Genomic DNA, 16,874 nt, shown 5'->3' with positions numbered 1-16,874 from the left:
GTTATATTTAAATTAACAGTGTAAGTATTTTATACAAATTGTTCAAAAGTTGTAGTTTTAAAATGATAATGGTTTATATAGACCAACATATTAAACCTAATAAATTAAGTATAATATGTTAAAAGTTAAAAACATAACTTTATAAATAGAAGAAAATATATATTTTTTAATATTGAAATTTAGTTTTTATATGATTACACTTTGTTTTATATTTATTTAACCTTATTAACCAACTTATAATCATTATTAGAAAGAAATTGAAAAGTTATGGAAGTTTTAAATGAATGTGATGAAAGGAAAAATGTTTCTTTTATAAGTATACTAGGCGAATGCTCGCGCGTTGCGCTGAAACATCTATATAGCTAAATTTTTTACAAATATATGTTTTGAATTATATGATAATATATACATCTATTAAAACTGCATAATCTAAATCTTTTGAATGACCTCTATCTACGGATTACTCATGAATAAAACTAAATATAATATATTTATTTATAGTTGTTATTATTTTTAATTCATTTTTAAAATTTATTTGTTTAACGTTTTAATTTCCATCGGTGTAATCATTTAAAACATCAAACAATTTTTTTTTTATTTTAAAGCTAACAATATAATCATTTATATAGAATTATTTTTAACTATTGCTATTGTAAGTTATTTTAAGCGACTTATTTCAAAACTTTTAACGATTACAAAAATATATTTATGAAATATTTTAGTGAATTAATATTACAATTCAGTTTTTGCATTTTACACTACAATTTATCGCTTTTCACTATTCACAAAATATTCTTTGGGTTTTTAGTGGAACTGAAATTTATATTGAAGTTGACCCTGTAATGTTATATTTAAATTAATAATTTAAGTATTTTGTTCATACCGTTGAAAAGTTGTAGCTTTAAACTGATAATGGTTTACATATAACAACATATTAAATTTAATAAATTAAGTATAATATGTTAAAAGTTGAAGACATAATTTATAAGTAGAAGTAAAAATATTATTTTAATATTGAAATTTAGTTTATTTTTATTACACTTTAGGTTTGATACTTATTTAACCTTATTAACCAATTTATAATCATTTTTAGAAAGACACTATAATTTATCACTTTTAACTATTTACAAAATATTCTTTGAGTTGTTTAAGTTGAACTAAATTATATATTTAAGTTGATCCTGTAAGGTTATATTTAAATTAGCAATTTAAGTATTTTATACAAATTGATCAAACTTTGTAGCTTTAAAATGATAACGGTTTACATACAACATATTAGACCTAATAAATTAAGTATAATATGTTAAAATTTAAAAACAAACTTTATAAGTAGAAGAAAATATATTTTTTTAATATTGAAATTTAATTTATATATGATTACACTTTAGGTTTGATATTTATTTAACATTATTAACCAACTTATAATAATTATTAGAAAGAAATTGAAAAGTCATGGGAGTTTCAAATGAATGTAGTGAAAAGAAAAAATGCATGAAAGTTTCAAATGAATGTGGTTCAAGAAAAAATGCAAGCTTTATAAGTATATAATGATAATGATATTTAGGACTTACTTTAAAATATTAAAGGACCTACTTTAATATTCTCACATCGTCTCCAAACAGAAAGTGTTGAAGAGTTTTTCATTATAAATAAATGCTTCATTTTTCATAGTTGAGATCATAAGCTTGCTTGCTTGCTTGTTGAGCCTTGTTTTAGACCGAGTAACTTAAAGTCCAAGGTGGTATTAGTCAATTTTTTTTGGGGAATGTCTGATTTGAGCTTAATCCTTTCATTACTAGTATTTATACATGTTGAAAAAGTCTTTTCTATGGTTGAACTAACCCGAGTAAAGTTGTTTAGGGAACCATGTAATTTTCTAGACTCGTCACTTCTCAGAATTATAACATAGACATACGTCAAGAGAATAAAGTATGTAGCCTGTACTTTAGCTAAAAAGACGGATTTAAGGGTTTTTAAAAAAAATGAAAAAATACAAGGTATTTTTCAGATAAAAATAAAGTTAAGGTTTAGTCCGAAAAACAAAATGTATAAAGTCTTTTATGAGATTGATCCTTTAAAGTTTAAATATAACGGTTAAACATACGGTAAGAATGCATTTAAAATGTCAAATATTATGCAACATACAAATTACAATAAACCATAAATGGGCAAACTCCCCCGACGATGAAGTCCAAGGACCTCACATATACATTTTTATTTAAAATCCTATTTTTTAACTAGATATGATCCAACTTGTTTTATTGCAACAACAATAGTGAAATTTAATATATGTGACATTCCCCATTTTCACAGCCAGAAAAGACCGATTTTGTTTATGCTTTATAAAAATCAGAGTACCTCTTTTAATAAAAATGTTGCGGGATTTGTTCCTAGTAAAACATGATAAATACATTATCAAAACATATCCGAAGAAAAGTATTTTATTCATTTTAAAACATTTGGGATATCATCGTCAATATAGAAACATAAGCATAAACAGAACTTACATTAATTTACACTAGTGATGTAGATCTCTTTAATCTCTCAGTGTAATGTGACTTCATATCAACACCTGTGATATAAATAAACTGATTGGGTTAGGTTGGGAAACCTGGTGAGTACATAGGCTTTTCAGCCCACAATAATATAATTATTATGCTTAACAATCAAACAATCAACCCAATTACCCATCCCCATTATCTTCTTTACTCTTAAGGATCTACCCTAAGAATCAACTATTCCTCGTTCATTCATTCCTAAGGATTATCCTAAGGAATCGGCAAGAAATCCATTGTTGCCACAGTTTAGACAACGGGCACTAAGTCTACATAGTCGCTAGGGTTTAGGCATCAAGTCTGCATGATAACTAAGGTTTAGGCATCAAGTCTGCATGATCACCAAGGGTTAGGCATCAAGTCTGCATGATCACCAAGTCTGCATGGTCACCAAGGTTTAGAATACACCGGGTGAACACATTGTTCACAACACCTACAGGTTGCGAGTCCGCTAGTGTTCCACTGGACTGTCTAGAATAGTCTGTGGTTGTCATCCATACTCTGTTGAATGATGGGTCCATCATTTGGGAAAGGCTTCTCACATCGTCCACCTCCCACCCTCACCTCGTGGTCTATAACACCTCTCAACTTATCATCCAACTCGAATTCCATCTATTACATCTACCCATGTTTTTCCCCAACATTACCGTAGATATAAAATACATATACAGTTTAAATCATTTAAAACATGTATAAAATTGTTCATCCAGCATAGATAGCAAGTATACATATAATATGCACACACAACACGTAATTTATATAGAATACTTCATATCTATGTTTAAGCTGAAAGTAACTATGCACTCACAGTACATAATTTATATTATATATTTCATATCTATGTGTAAGATGAAAGGGACCATGCACTCACTTGTTATAGTGATGATTCCAAACTCGGGCAGCACTTCGCTTTTAACGATTCTATTTTCCTTCGACGAAACCTAGCATTATTATTGCTAAGGTTTAGTCTAGTATTCACTAAGACTAATAAATAGTCTCGCTATTATTACTATCATATAAGCGTTAAACAATACTCTTCACCCACTATGTACAGACATGGGCCAGACATAAAACACCGGAGTGCAGGACCATTTTGGCATATAGCACTTCTGAAATCCAACAACCCTATGCGGCCGTTTAAACCAGATTCCCCGTACCGCGAGTGGTTAAAAAGATACTATAACGACACTTATAAAACACATAACAATAGCCCAAATAATTATTATAAGGTCCTAATAACATTACTATATTTAAATAAAAGCTATATTAAATATAGTATAGGTGTAGCTCGCTTACAGCGGGTTTTTATTAAAAATCGGGCTTCGCTGGAGCAGCGTTTCCGAGCCGAAAGCTTTTCTTCTCGGAGCCGTTGGGCGCTCCGGGGCTTCTTTCTCGTGCTAGGGAGGTTCCCTAGACTTGGGAGGGGTTTAGGGAGACCAGAGAGAAGTTAGAGAGAGAAAGAAAGACTTATGTTGTGAAGAAAATATGAAGAGTCCACCCTTTATTTATAAGGAGTTTTATAGTAAAGTAGCCCCTAAGTTTCGTCTGTATCTTCCACGTACGAACTCCGTTTTCTACGTTCTTTATATCCATGTGTTGGTATTTACGAGTAGTACAACTTTCATTTAGACCCCGTCGGCTAATTTTCTTTCTATCTCATATTTACAAAAACTGTATCGTATTTATCGCGCACGAAGAGTAGCAACTAAGCTTTGTCCATATCTTTCGCATACGAGCTCCGTTTCCGACTTTATTTATATCTATGTTTTGGTATTTACGAGCACTACAACTTTCATTTAGACCCTGTTGGCTAATTCTCATTCTATCTTGGATTTATATAAATGTATCGAATTTATTGCGCTCAAAGAGTAGAGACTAAGATTCATCCATATCTTTCGCATACGATCTCCATTTTTGATGTTATTTATATCCATGCGTAGGTAAAAATAGTATCTACAACTTTCATTTTGACTCCGTCGGCTAATTCTCGACCGATCATAAATTTAACAGTAGGAGGAGATTGTACTATTAAATGACCGCGAAGAATTTGTAACTCCTTCATACGGACTCCGTTTTCATCTGTCCTTTTACCTTTGAGTTCCTATTAATGAGATCTTCAACTCTCATTTAGGTCGCGTAGGTCAAAAACCGCTCGAACTAAAACTCGAGTTTCGGGTCGTGCACTGCTAAGCCAAATCTTAGAAAAATCATAACTTCCTCATACGAAGTCAGATTTGGGCGTTCTTTTTATGGACGCTCTCTGGTTAACATATTCTAAGACTTTTGTTTAGATCATTAAGGACAAAAAGTCTTCTATTGTAAATTCACTATTTACGTCGCGTCGTGTCGTGTCAGTTTTGCCGTAAAACTTCGACGGGCCATAACTTCTTCGTTATAACTCGGATTTTGGTGTTCGTTATATGTACGGGACCCTTGAGACATATTCTACAACTTGGTTAATATTATTTATTATAAATAATCTTTTGTATTATCTCTAAATTGACTAGCCCAGATCTACGGGCGTTACAATTATCTCCCCCTTAGGATGATTACGTCCCAGAATCATCAACGAAACAGGGGTGGTATAATGACTCCATACGCTATCTCTTCATCCTAGGTAATAACCGTAACTTCTATGTTGCTTTAAACGTGTATCTTGGACTCCTTGACTCCAGGTAGTGGTTGATCTTGCATATGCTCCCTATCTCACATTAGACTTCAAATTATGACCTTCAAATCACAATCTTGATCCCTACTGGAGACTGCTTCTTCTTCTTAACAAGATTAAGATAAGTTCTTTTATTACTACAATGGGCCGATGTGTCATATTCTAATGACCTATCATCGTATGTTGCAATGCTCAGACTCATGTCTCTTAGAGTCAAATTCTAGAACAGACTATACCTTCCTTCATGTTCTAATGTGATACAATCACATTTCAATATGTAGCATTTCTAGCTACCAACTTCTTTAACAATCATCACGATACTTCTATTGATCGCCTTGGTTATCTCTCACTTCAATCTTTTGGCTTAAGTCAGATGCTACATCGAACTTGGTTCTCTGAACCACATAACATACTCATCGTATTCGGAATTAATTTGATATGACCACTAGGGTCGGAATAACGATCATCTTCTTAGTCATTACTGAAACAATGGTAACAACATACTTGTGAATTTCCCTGATCCAAGCGTGAGTCCTGTGCTTCCGGTAGTATATGCATCTACTACCTTTCACACCTACTCATACCCGTCTCAAGTATTGTCTCGCAGTCCCCAAGTCCTAAAATCACAAAACAATTTAACACATACGAGTGTGTCCAAATAATCATAAAAATTTCCCTAGACTCTACTAGGAATTCTTCCATGCGTATCTTTAATCATCAATTCTGCTTCAACTCGGTTGGTGATGGAAATTCCAGATGATAGGAAAACTTTTAGGAATTACACCAATCGTTCTATCATCCCACTAATCAAATGTGTACATTCAGATGTACCATACTTCTCTAAACGTACTGCTATTTTATTAGACATATTCTAAAGGCAAGATACCTCTCTTAGGATATCTTCCGATAGGTATCATTCACTATTGTAAGCCATTTCATTTCCTCTATTTTCTCAGTCTATCATGATTCACATCACTTCCTGAACTTCTGCCATTGTGATAAGTCCGGGTGCAAGCGCAACGACCAATGCATGACCCATCACATTCTTAGGTTCAGGTTGTCATTTTCCTCGGATATTTCCTATTTTTTCTTTACCATGACGTTTTGTACACCCAAGAAAACGTTCGGTGTATCGAGGCGAGAATTTTAAGATAGGAAAGATTTTATTTACGATAGACGTATAGATCTCCTTGTCACACCGAAAAAGTTATATGCTAGTTCTAATACCGTAATCAAATGTTTAGAAATCTGAACACATAAAATTTCCAGATCTGGTTGGCAACAGACCATAGATCTGAACAAATAATAGCATATAAGGTATCTTTATAGCTATAACATAAAATATTTAGCACAAAAAACATTTTATGCATCTTTCTTAAAATAAACTAGTGCTTGTGTCTAAAATATAGCAGACACTCATCTCACAATCATCGCTTAACATTCTAAGTTTAAGTCTAGAAAATTCCTAGTTAGCTTAAACTAATGCTCTGATACCAACTGTGACATTCCCCACTTTCACGGCCAGAAAAGACCGATTGTGTTTATGCTTTATAAAAATCAAAGTACCTATTTCAATAAAAATGTTGCGGAATTTGTTCCCAGTAAAACATGATAAATACATTATCAAAGCATTTCCGAAGAAAAGTATTTTATTCATTTTAAAACATTTGGGATGTCATCGTCAATATAGAAACATAAGCATAAATAGAAGCTACATTCATTTACAATAGTGATTTACATCTCTTTAATCTCTCAGTGTAATGTGACTTCATATCAACACATGTGATATAAATAAACTGAGTGGTTCAGGTTGGGAAACCTGGTGAGTACATACGGTTTTCAACCCACAATAATATAATTATTATGTTTAACAATCAAACAATCAACCCAATTACCCATCCCCATTATCTTCTTTACTCTTAAGGATCTACCCTAAGATCAGCTATTCCTCGTTCATTAATTCCTAAGGATTATTGTCACACCCTGAAAACCAAAGGCGGAAACATTTCCGGGGTTGACTCCACGTTGAGTACCAAATCCAATGCACATAGTAAAACAGTAAACACAAAACATTACATTACATAATATTGTTTACATCTTTTTGAAAGAAAGGTTATACAAGTGATATACATAATCATATGAACAATAGTAAAGACGAGTCTTCAGAACGCTCCGTCTTCTCCAAAAGGTGGCGGTGTACCTGTCTAATGCTGACCTGAGAATACAAGCGGTTTGAAAATCAGCATAAAGCTGGTGAGTTCATAAGCAGTTTAGTTTTGAAAAGAACGAGTTTCCTTTGCTTTCTGAAAAAGTTGTTGTTCAAGAAAATCCCATATTTTCTTATGAAAACAGTTTACTTATCTTTTGTTACAAATTCGAAAACGGTTTGTTATGTCATTCCAAGAAAATCCCATATTTTCCTAATAGTTTAGTTATTCGTTTGTTACTTTATTCGTACGTGAATTGTTATGCTATCCCAGGAAAATCCCATATTTTCCTATGTATTGAATTGTCTATTCGTTTCTCAATTCATTACTAGTTGTTATATATTCTCAGGAAAATCCCATATTTTCCTATGTATTGTGGTTGGTTCATAGGTTTGATTTCGAAGTACTAGTAATTACCATACTTGTAGTATTAATTAAGTATTCTAAACTCTTAGTTGTCCTACATTCGAATGTATATCATCTACTAACTTAGTTGTATTTTTGAATATTTGGATTCACCAGAAACATACATTACAGTATTTTCGATGATTCTGGTGATTTCCAAAAGAGTACATTAGTTGTATTTTCGAATCTCTGTCGACATTCTGAGGCGGATGTATTCGAAACTCAGTAGAGGTCCAGAGGCGTAGTTTCGTATTAAAATCGAAACTCTGGTGACACTCAAGGCGTACACTAACTGTATATTCGAAGTCTTGGCATCATCCAAAGGCGTTATTTCGCATTCGTAGTCCTATTTCTATTCGTATTCGTATTCATATTCGTACTATCCTATTGGTTACATTCGTATTCGTATTCGTACTACACTATTGGTTACATTCGTATTCGTATTCGCATTCGTATTATCCTAATGGTTACATTCGTATTCGTATTCGTACTACACTATTGGTTACATTCGTATTCGTATTCGTATTCGTACTATCTTATTGGGTATATTCGTATTCATATTCGTATTCGTACTATGCTATTAGTTACATTCGTATTCGTATTCATATTCACATTCGTATTAATCTTAGTTATGTTTAGTATGATTTCTTTTACAAAATGTAATATAGATCAAAACAGTTTTTAAAGAAATCTGGCTTTAGTCTAACAGTTTAACCTGCAATTCGAACCATTAGTTATCAAGATTTTCAATATTAGAAACATACATGAAATAGAACATTTGAACTGAAAATACGTTGAAGTACAAGATTCCCTTGTACCTTTGCTTGTATTCCCCCCCTGAAAACATTTGAAAAACATTGGAAAACATTTGAAAAAGGGTAGGGGTATGAACTCACCGGTTGAGAAACGCGTCAGTTTGGGTCCTAAACGTCAGATCTGGGTTCGTGAACGCACAAGATTCCTATGGATTACGAAATGATACATATTTGTATTTAATTAGGATATGATTAATTTATTTGATAAGGACACACACTTCAAGTTGTAGAAACACCCCATTACAAGTGTTTGGAAGGACCCGGGTGACGTTTGGGGATACATATAGCTAGGATACTGAGTTTACTCTTCAAGAGTAAACTCATACATGAGTTTTCGGCCCTAATGACATATTCCCCATGAGTTTACGGCCGTAAACTCATGGTTGGGTACTTTTGGTTGCTAAATGGCTTCAAAACACTTGGGGAATAATGCTAGACTTGGATCTTAAGCTTTGGAATGGATTGAATCTCACATAGGGACCATTTATTGGAGTTTACGGCTGTAAACATGGAGTTTACGGCCGTAAACTCCCCCTCACTCTAAGTCTTTGATGATTTGGGTCTTAAATCAATCACATGTGATTCTAATGATTTTTCCAAGCCTTGAATGGATTTTTAAGGGACTTTTGACATGGTTTTTGGAGTTTACGGCCCATGAACACCCTCATGGCCGTGAACTCTTATGAAAGGGTGATTTTATATGTTTTAAGGTCCAATACTTGTTTGTAAACAATTCTAGTATTTATCCCAAGGCTTTAGGTGTGTTAAAGTGGCATTTTAACACATTTAGAGGAGTTTACTCCCCAAGAGTATGAGTTTACGGCCCAAGCATGTTCTTGGGCAGTAAACTCAAGTTTACTCCTCTAAATTTGTAACACCCAAGATTTTGAAAGCCAAGAAAGTAAAGGAAACCCTAAATTTAGGAGGGACTCGGTGAGTCCAAGGAAGGAATCGGCGAGTCGGAGCGGGGTCCGGGTCGAGGAGTAAGTGACCAACTCGGCGAGTCGGCCAAGTGGACTCGGCGAGTCTGGTCTGTGCGAGGAAAACCCTAAATCCGGGGCTTGGAGCCTATTTAAACGTCTCAATCTTCTTCCTAGGGCTCCTTTACAGCCTCTCACACCCAGAACGCCGCACCTTAAGCCCCCATTGTGATGATTCATGTTTTTGGGCCATTTTTGAGTGATTTAGAAGAAGAAGAAGTGGGAATCTTTGAAGCATCAAGGAGTGACTTTGGATCTGAAGTTTGGGGAACATTTCAGAGCATTGGAAGGTATCAATTCGTTTCCCTCCTTTAGATCTTCTTTGGTTATGAGTTTTGGGGCTTTTAAGCCATGCCTAAGATCAATTTCAAGCTTGAGGTCCAGATCTGAGGTTGCTACCTCAGATCCATGCTTGTGTTGGTTTAGAATCCCGTAAAGTATCAGCCATTGGGTGGATTTTGGAGCCTCTTGGTCTTAAACCCTAGTTATTGGTGCATTTTGCCTAGATCTCCCTCTCTACACGTAAAGTTTGCAACTTTACGTGGGGAATAGGCTTGGGAAGGGTAGATCTACAGTTTGGAGTTCATGCATGACTCGGAAGTCCTCTGAATGTAAGTGGATCTTATTGGAATCGGCGAGTCCTTCGAGTGGACTCGTCGAGTAGCTTGAAGATGAGGAGGAACTCGCCGAGTGGGATGAACAGCTCGTCGAGTCGGATGAAGATAGGCATGAACTCGGCGAGTTGGATGAACAACTCGGCGAGTTGGATGAAGATTGTCGTGTGCTCGGCGAGTCTGTTCTTAGACTCGGCGAGTCAGGTCGCGTGGTCCCAAACCCTTCGAGTTAAGTCTCGAGTCAGCGAGTCGAGCCAGGACTCAGTGAGTTGGACAGGTCAGGAATCGGGAATCAGTAGACTCGGCGAGTCAGGGGCTGACTCGGCGAGTAGAGTCGCGAGTGGAAGGACTCTGGACTTATGAACTCGGCGAGTCAGTAGGGTGACTCGATGAGTAGGGTTGACCTGGAAGGTTGAATTTGACCAGGACGTTGACTTTGACCAGAGTTGACTTGGTTGACCTTTGAAGGTCAGTTAGACTAAGTGTTATGTTGATATTGGTAGCTCGGGGAGCTAGCGGAGCAGCAGTTCGGAGTCAGTGGTCAGGTAGCGGTCAAAGGGGTTAGCAGCAACAGTTCAGCAGTATCAGGTGAGTTACCTTCCAGTAGTGGTGGGTCTAAGGCCACAATGCTGGCCCACCAGTAGGAGACGTATGATAGATGATTGTCTTTGTGATATCATCTAGGTTTGCTACTACCTGATATGTTATATGCTAGCATGATATGTTGTATGTGATAGTAGTCGAGTTCGGTTGTTAGGGCCGAAGGGTAGTCAGACACCCCAGATACGTCTGACAGTATGTGATGATATGTTTGCATGATGGCTTGTTATGTTACATGCGATAGAGGTAGTATGAGGGGACCAGTCCCCGTGTTCGGTTGTTAGGACCGAAGGGTAGTTCAGGCACCCCAGATATGTCTGATAGTACGTTTATGTTATGATATATGTGATAGTAGCAGTAGGGGGTGGAATAGTCCCCGAGGGTCGGTTGTTAGGGCCGACGGGTAGGTCAGCACCCCAGAATGGCTTGACATGGGTAAGTCAGCACCCCAGAATGGCTTGACATGGGTAAGTCAGCACCCCAGAATGGCTTGACATGGGTAGGTCAGCACCCCAGAATGGCTTGACATGGGTACGTCAGCACCCCAGAATGGCTTGACATGGGTAGGTCAGCACCCTAGAATGGCTTGACACGGGTAGGTCGGGCACCCCAGAATTGCCCGACAGTATGTATGCTATGTGATTGTATGGTATTTGGTATGATGGGGGAACTCACTAAGCTTTGTGCTTACAGTTTACAGTTTTGGTTTCAGGTACTTGTTTTCAAAGGAAAGGAGCCGGCTTGATCGCAGCGCATCACACCATGTTTTCCGCACATGAGATCTTTGGGATTACACTCTGATACGGTGTTATGATAATATGTTTTGATTATTGACACTTTGGTTTTGACATGAGATATTAATATGAATGTTTTTATGCCGATGGTTTTATATAATAATGTATTTAAAAAAAAAGAAATTTTTGGCCTGTATTTTTAGGATGTTACAAGTTGGTATCAGAGCCTTGGTTTGAGGGATTCGGGCATACTCTCGGGTGTGCCTGAACTCAAACTGAGGGGTCGGATAAAAAGTTTTCAAAAGTGAAAAGACAGTTTTGTAAAAAGAATTTTGAGAACGAAAAACAGTTTTAGAAAAGCAAAAAGAATTCAGAAAGAAAAGAACTTTGAAAAGAGAAAAGAGGTGTGGTGCATGCAATCAACCGGGCTCAAGTAACTACTCCCAATTTACCCATACAGGTTATGTTATTATTTTCAGTATCAGTTTCAGTATCAGTTTCAGTTTCAGTTCCAGCTTCAGTAGAACATCATGCTAGAATAGGACTAAGGATCTAGGATGATGCCTTATGTGCCTGCTTTATGTGTTCCAGCTTGATGAGAATTGCATGCTTGTAATGAGTAGACAGTAGTAGGATAGCCTGTGTAGGTTATGCCTGATAGTATGAGCTTAGCATTATATGCTAGTGCGGTTTCTTGTTATGAGAATTGTTTTGCCTGAGTATGTTTCCCTTGTCCGAATGCTGCTTGCTTTGTGCTTTGTGGGACTCTGAGTGATGAGAGTTAGCCATTAGGTGAATACGTCTCATCACATGTGATCAGGGTTGAATAATCTCAGAGTGCTGGATTTGGCCCTACTGCGCAGCTCTCGTTTGAGTCCAACCGCTGTAGGGACGAGTCTTTTACTTGAAGGATTATCTGAGCCTCGTCACATGTGATGGTATTCAGGTGGTGACTAATTGGCATTACTAGGAGGCATTCAGCAGCTGAGGACTGTGAGGGTAGAGTCAGAGGGTCCCTAGGGCAAGCCTAGGATGAGAGTAGCAGAGATCAGTAGAAGAGTAAAGGGGACTGGGTGGAGTTGAGGTAACTCTTGAGGAAAGTACGGATAGATGTGGAAGGTAGTAGGGGCCCATACTACTGAAAGCAGAGGATCCGTACTCGATTCAAGAGGGGCCAAGACGAAACCAGGAAATGGTGTAGTGAGTGAGAAATCCCTCAGCAATAGTGTGTTAATTGATCAGGATTTTGTTATATGTTCAGCATGGTGACATTGCGCGAGCTACCAGTTAGCGGTTCAGGCGTAGAGGAGGGATCAGGCTCAGGTTTTGGAGCAGGGCAGCTTGATGACCAGATGAGGGATTTCATTTCCGCAGAGATCATGCGCAACATCATCGATCAGACTCCAGTGATTTTCGGTTCGGTTAGAGAGGCCATCATGGAGCTTATGGACAGCCGACTTAAGGCCTTAGGGGCTGGGGCAGTTTCAGGACAGTTTGGGGCTCATCTAGATCCCGATTCTCATGGATCCCAGGGATCCATCAGGGAGGGGAGTCCCATTTTTAGCATTGTTATCCGGGGTCGGGAGTGAGTGGTCCACCTTACCCCCAAGAGGGTTCCCTGCAGGATTGGATTGATGCAGAGGTTTCGCGGGCTCTCCAGGAAGAGTTACCAAACACCATTGGGCGTATCACCGATAGTGTGGTCAACGGGATTGAAAGGCGGACCTCAGCTGTCCAGGCAATGGGTGAAATGGTCACTATGACCCATGAGCGGGAGATTGGCTCGGATAGTCAGCTTAGGAAGAGGAAGCGGTCTTCCGGTCTAGTTCGGCAAGATGGGCAGTCGGACACTGTCATAGTGGGTGTCAGGGGCCCGTAAGGTCGAGATAGTTGCACGAGGGAGAAGGGAGCATGGGCTGGCGTGCGCAGCAAGTCTAAGTGCGGCAGATGCGGATGGAAGGGTCACAAACGTCAGGAATGCACAGTAGAAGTAGAGTTATGCCATCGTTGTCATCAGCCTGGCCATGTTAGGGTGAACTGCCCCGTTCAGCAGTTGGGACAGCCTCATTGTCATAGTAGAGTTCGAAAGTCAGAGGGATTTGAGGATCCTTCAGAGTAGGTTGCAGGTATGATTCTTTTCCTTCTATTTTATTATTCACAACATTATTGCTATGTTGTTGCATTGATGTCAATAAGCTTAAGTGTTGTGTTATAGTGTGGCTTGCTTGTGATTATGTTATATGCCATTTGCATACCTCGGATAATTGGTTGGTAGTTAGGGGATGTGCTCTTATAGAGAAGGTTTCGGAGGAGGCAGTAACTGTAGCATGGTTGAGAGAGATTTGGTTCGTTTCGCTAGTTCGGAATGGTTAGTGATTGGGATGGATTGGTTAAATTCCTACCTGGCAGGCTTGGGTTCCCCAGTAGATGTTCCGGAATGGTAGTGAAGATCAGGATCTCTTTTGAGTGTGAAGCAGCAAGGGATAAGCAGGATCGAAGTGGGGGAGAACCCTCCGAGTATTCATGGATAAGAGACACGTAGACCCAGAATGAGTGCGCAGCCTCTGAGAAGAAATGGTAGTAGCACAGTGATGGATGGATTGAGAAGTTCAGAATTGGGAGTTCGAGAACTTTTCCCAGCAGTTAGTTCATGTAATCGAGATGGTTAGAAGCTGGTTGGGAATCCAAGATTGGAGGACAACCTGTCGGACACATGAGAGTCGGAATGAAGATCCTGAGAACGGGTAACAAGAGATGTTTTCGTATTAGTAGCCAGTGTCTGAGGCAGCATGCAGGTTGCGTAGATTCAGGGGTTGGGAGGTTGGAAACTTTCCAACAATAGCTTCTTGTATCCAGATTAGTAGACGATTGGTTTGGGAACCAAGCCGAAGAATTCCTCGACGAAGCGCTAAGTATATCAAGGATATAAGATGTCGAGGATGATGCAGAATTCAAAGTCTAAGGACTGTTTTTTTTAGAAATCGGGATGAGGAATCACTAGCAGGACTGGGGATAGTCAGGATGTTCTCGAGATAGTAGTAGTGTTGTAAGTCTGCGGGGGTAGCTGTAGCATTCACTAGCAGTCAGATAGCAGTAGTAGTGTTGTAAGTCTGCGGGGGTAGCCGTAGCATTCACTAGCAGTCAGATGGCAGTAGTAGTGTTGTAAGTCTGCGGGGGTAGCCGTAGCATTCACTAGCAGTCAGATAGTAGTAGTGGTGTTGTAAGTCTGCGGGGGTAGCCTTAGCATCCACTAGCAGCCAGACAGTATTAGAGAGTTGTAAGTCCGCGAGCGTAGTCGCAGCCTTTTATCAGATTGGTAGGTAGCATGAGCGCGTGTTAGACGCGGGAAAGCAGTAGTACCCACCAGTTCGGGTGCAGCAGTGAGGATATGGGAATCCACGGGTTAGATTTCGGATTTCCCCAAATGGATCAGTTATGGCTAAGTCAGCAATTTGGGCTGTAGATCGTCACATCAATTATGAGATCAGAGTAGCAGTGGACCGTTGGGGTTCGGGTGTGTTGCGGGCTACCGTCAGTCTGGGAGCCATCATGTTGTTAGTCGTAGAATTGATGATGTCAGGATGTGACGTATGGACCCGATCGGTTGGATCGGAAGGTTGCTAGAGCCACAGTGACAGGATAACTAGTGGAAACTAGTCCTAGAGGAAGATTTCGTTCAGAAGTCGTGGAAGCGACTAAGTGAGGAGTCCCTTGACTCCACAGTTGGGTTGGAGTTCAGTGTTTCAGGCAGCTCAGTGTTTCAGCCAGTTCAGTGTTTCAGGCAGCTCAGTGTTTCAGGCAGCTCAATGTTTCAGTCAGTTCAGTGTTTCAGGCAGCTCAGTGTTTCAGTCAGTTCAGTGTTTCAGGCCGTTCAGCGTTTCAGTCGGTTCGGCGTTTCAGGCAGTTTAGTGTTTCAGGCATGTTTAGTATTGCAGGCAGTTCAGTGTTTGGAAGGTTTCAGGGTTTTGAGTCAGTATTGTATTTGCGTTGGAATGCAAGTGCTGACGATATAGTTGGTTGATTTGGAAATGGCAAGTCCCTCTCAGCAGGATCAGTTGAGCCTTTTGCCGAGTATAAGTGATCTGTAAGGATAGCTAGGCAGGTAGCTTTTCATTCAGGATGGAAGGCTCGAGTTAGTAGGAGATGAGTAATCAGGTGGGATAAAAGCAAGCTGGTTCCAGCAACATCGTTTCAGTATGAGCGGCAGAATAGATAGAACAGTTATAGATAGTTGAAGTATCTTCAGGAGTTGCTGGAAGAGGCTAGGAGTTTGCGATGGAGTGTAGTGACCAGGTGGAAGACCAGCGAAGGTAGGCGGCTGGTGTTGGGTATTGGAGGCAGATCGCAGGCGGTGGGCCATGGAAAACTTCGAGGACGAAGTTCAGTTTAAGTAGGGGAGAGTTGTAACACCCAAGATTTTGAAAGCCAAGAAAGTAAAGGAAACCCTAAATTTAGGAGGGACTCGGCGAGTCCAAGGAAGGACTCGGCGAGTCGGAGCGGGGTCCGGGTCGAGGAGTAAGTGACCAACTCGGCGAGTCGGCCAAGTGGACTCGGCGAGTCTGGTCTGTGCGAGGAAAACCCTAAATCCGGGGCTTGGAGCCTATTTAAACGTCTCAATCTTCTTCCTAGGGCTCCTTTACAGCCTCTCACACCCATATCGCCGCACCTTAAGCCCCCATTGTGATGATTCATGCTTTTGGGCCATTTTTGAGTGATTTAGAAGAAGAAGAAGAAGTGGGAATCTTTGAAGCATCAAGGAGTGACTTTGGATCTGAAGTTTGGGGAACATTTCAGAGCATTGGAAGGTATCAATTCGTTTCCCTCCTTTAGATCTTCTTTGGTTATGAGTTTTGGGGCTTTTAAGCCATGCCTAAGATCAATTTCAAGCTTGAGGTCCAGATCTAAGGTTACTACCTCAGATCCATGCTTGTGTTGGTTTAGAATCCCGTAAAGTATCAGCCATTGGGTGGATTTTGGAGCCTCTTGGTCTTAAACCCTAGTTATTGGTGCATTTTGCCTAGATCTCCCTCTCTACACGTAAAGTTTGCAACTTTACGTGGGGAATAGGCTTGGGAAGGGTAGATCTACAGTTTGGAGTTCATGCATGACTCGTAAGTCCTCTGCATGTAAGTGGATCTTATTGGACTCGGCGAGTCCTTCGAGTGGACTCGTCGAGTAGCTTGAAGATGAGGAAGAACTCGACGAGTGGGATGAACAGCTCGTCGAGTCGGATGAAGATAGGCATGAAATCGGCGAGTTGGATGAACAACTCAGCGAGTTGGATGAAGATTGTCGT

This window comes from Lactuca serriola, chromosome 2 (assembly GCF_051521515.1).
Source record: "Lactuca serriola cultivar US96UC23 chromosome 2, Lser_US96UC23_V15, whole genome shotgun sequence".
Classification (NCBI taxonomy): Eukaryota; Viridiplantae; Streptophyta; class Magnoliopsida; order Asterales; family Asteraceae; genus Lactuca; species Lactuca serriola.
Note: the sequence above shows the minus strand (reverse complement) of the source record.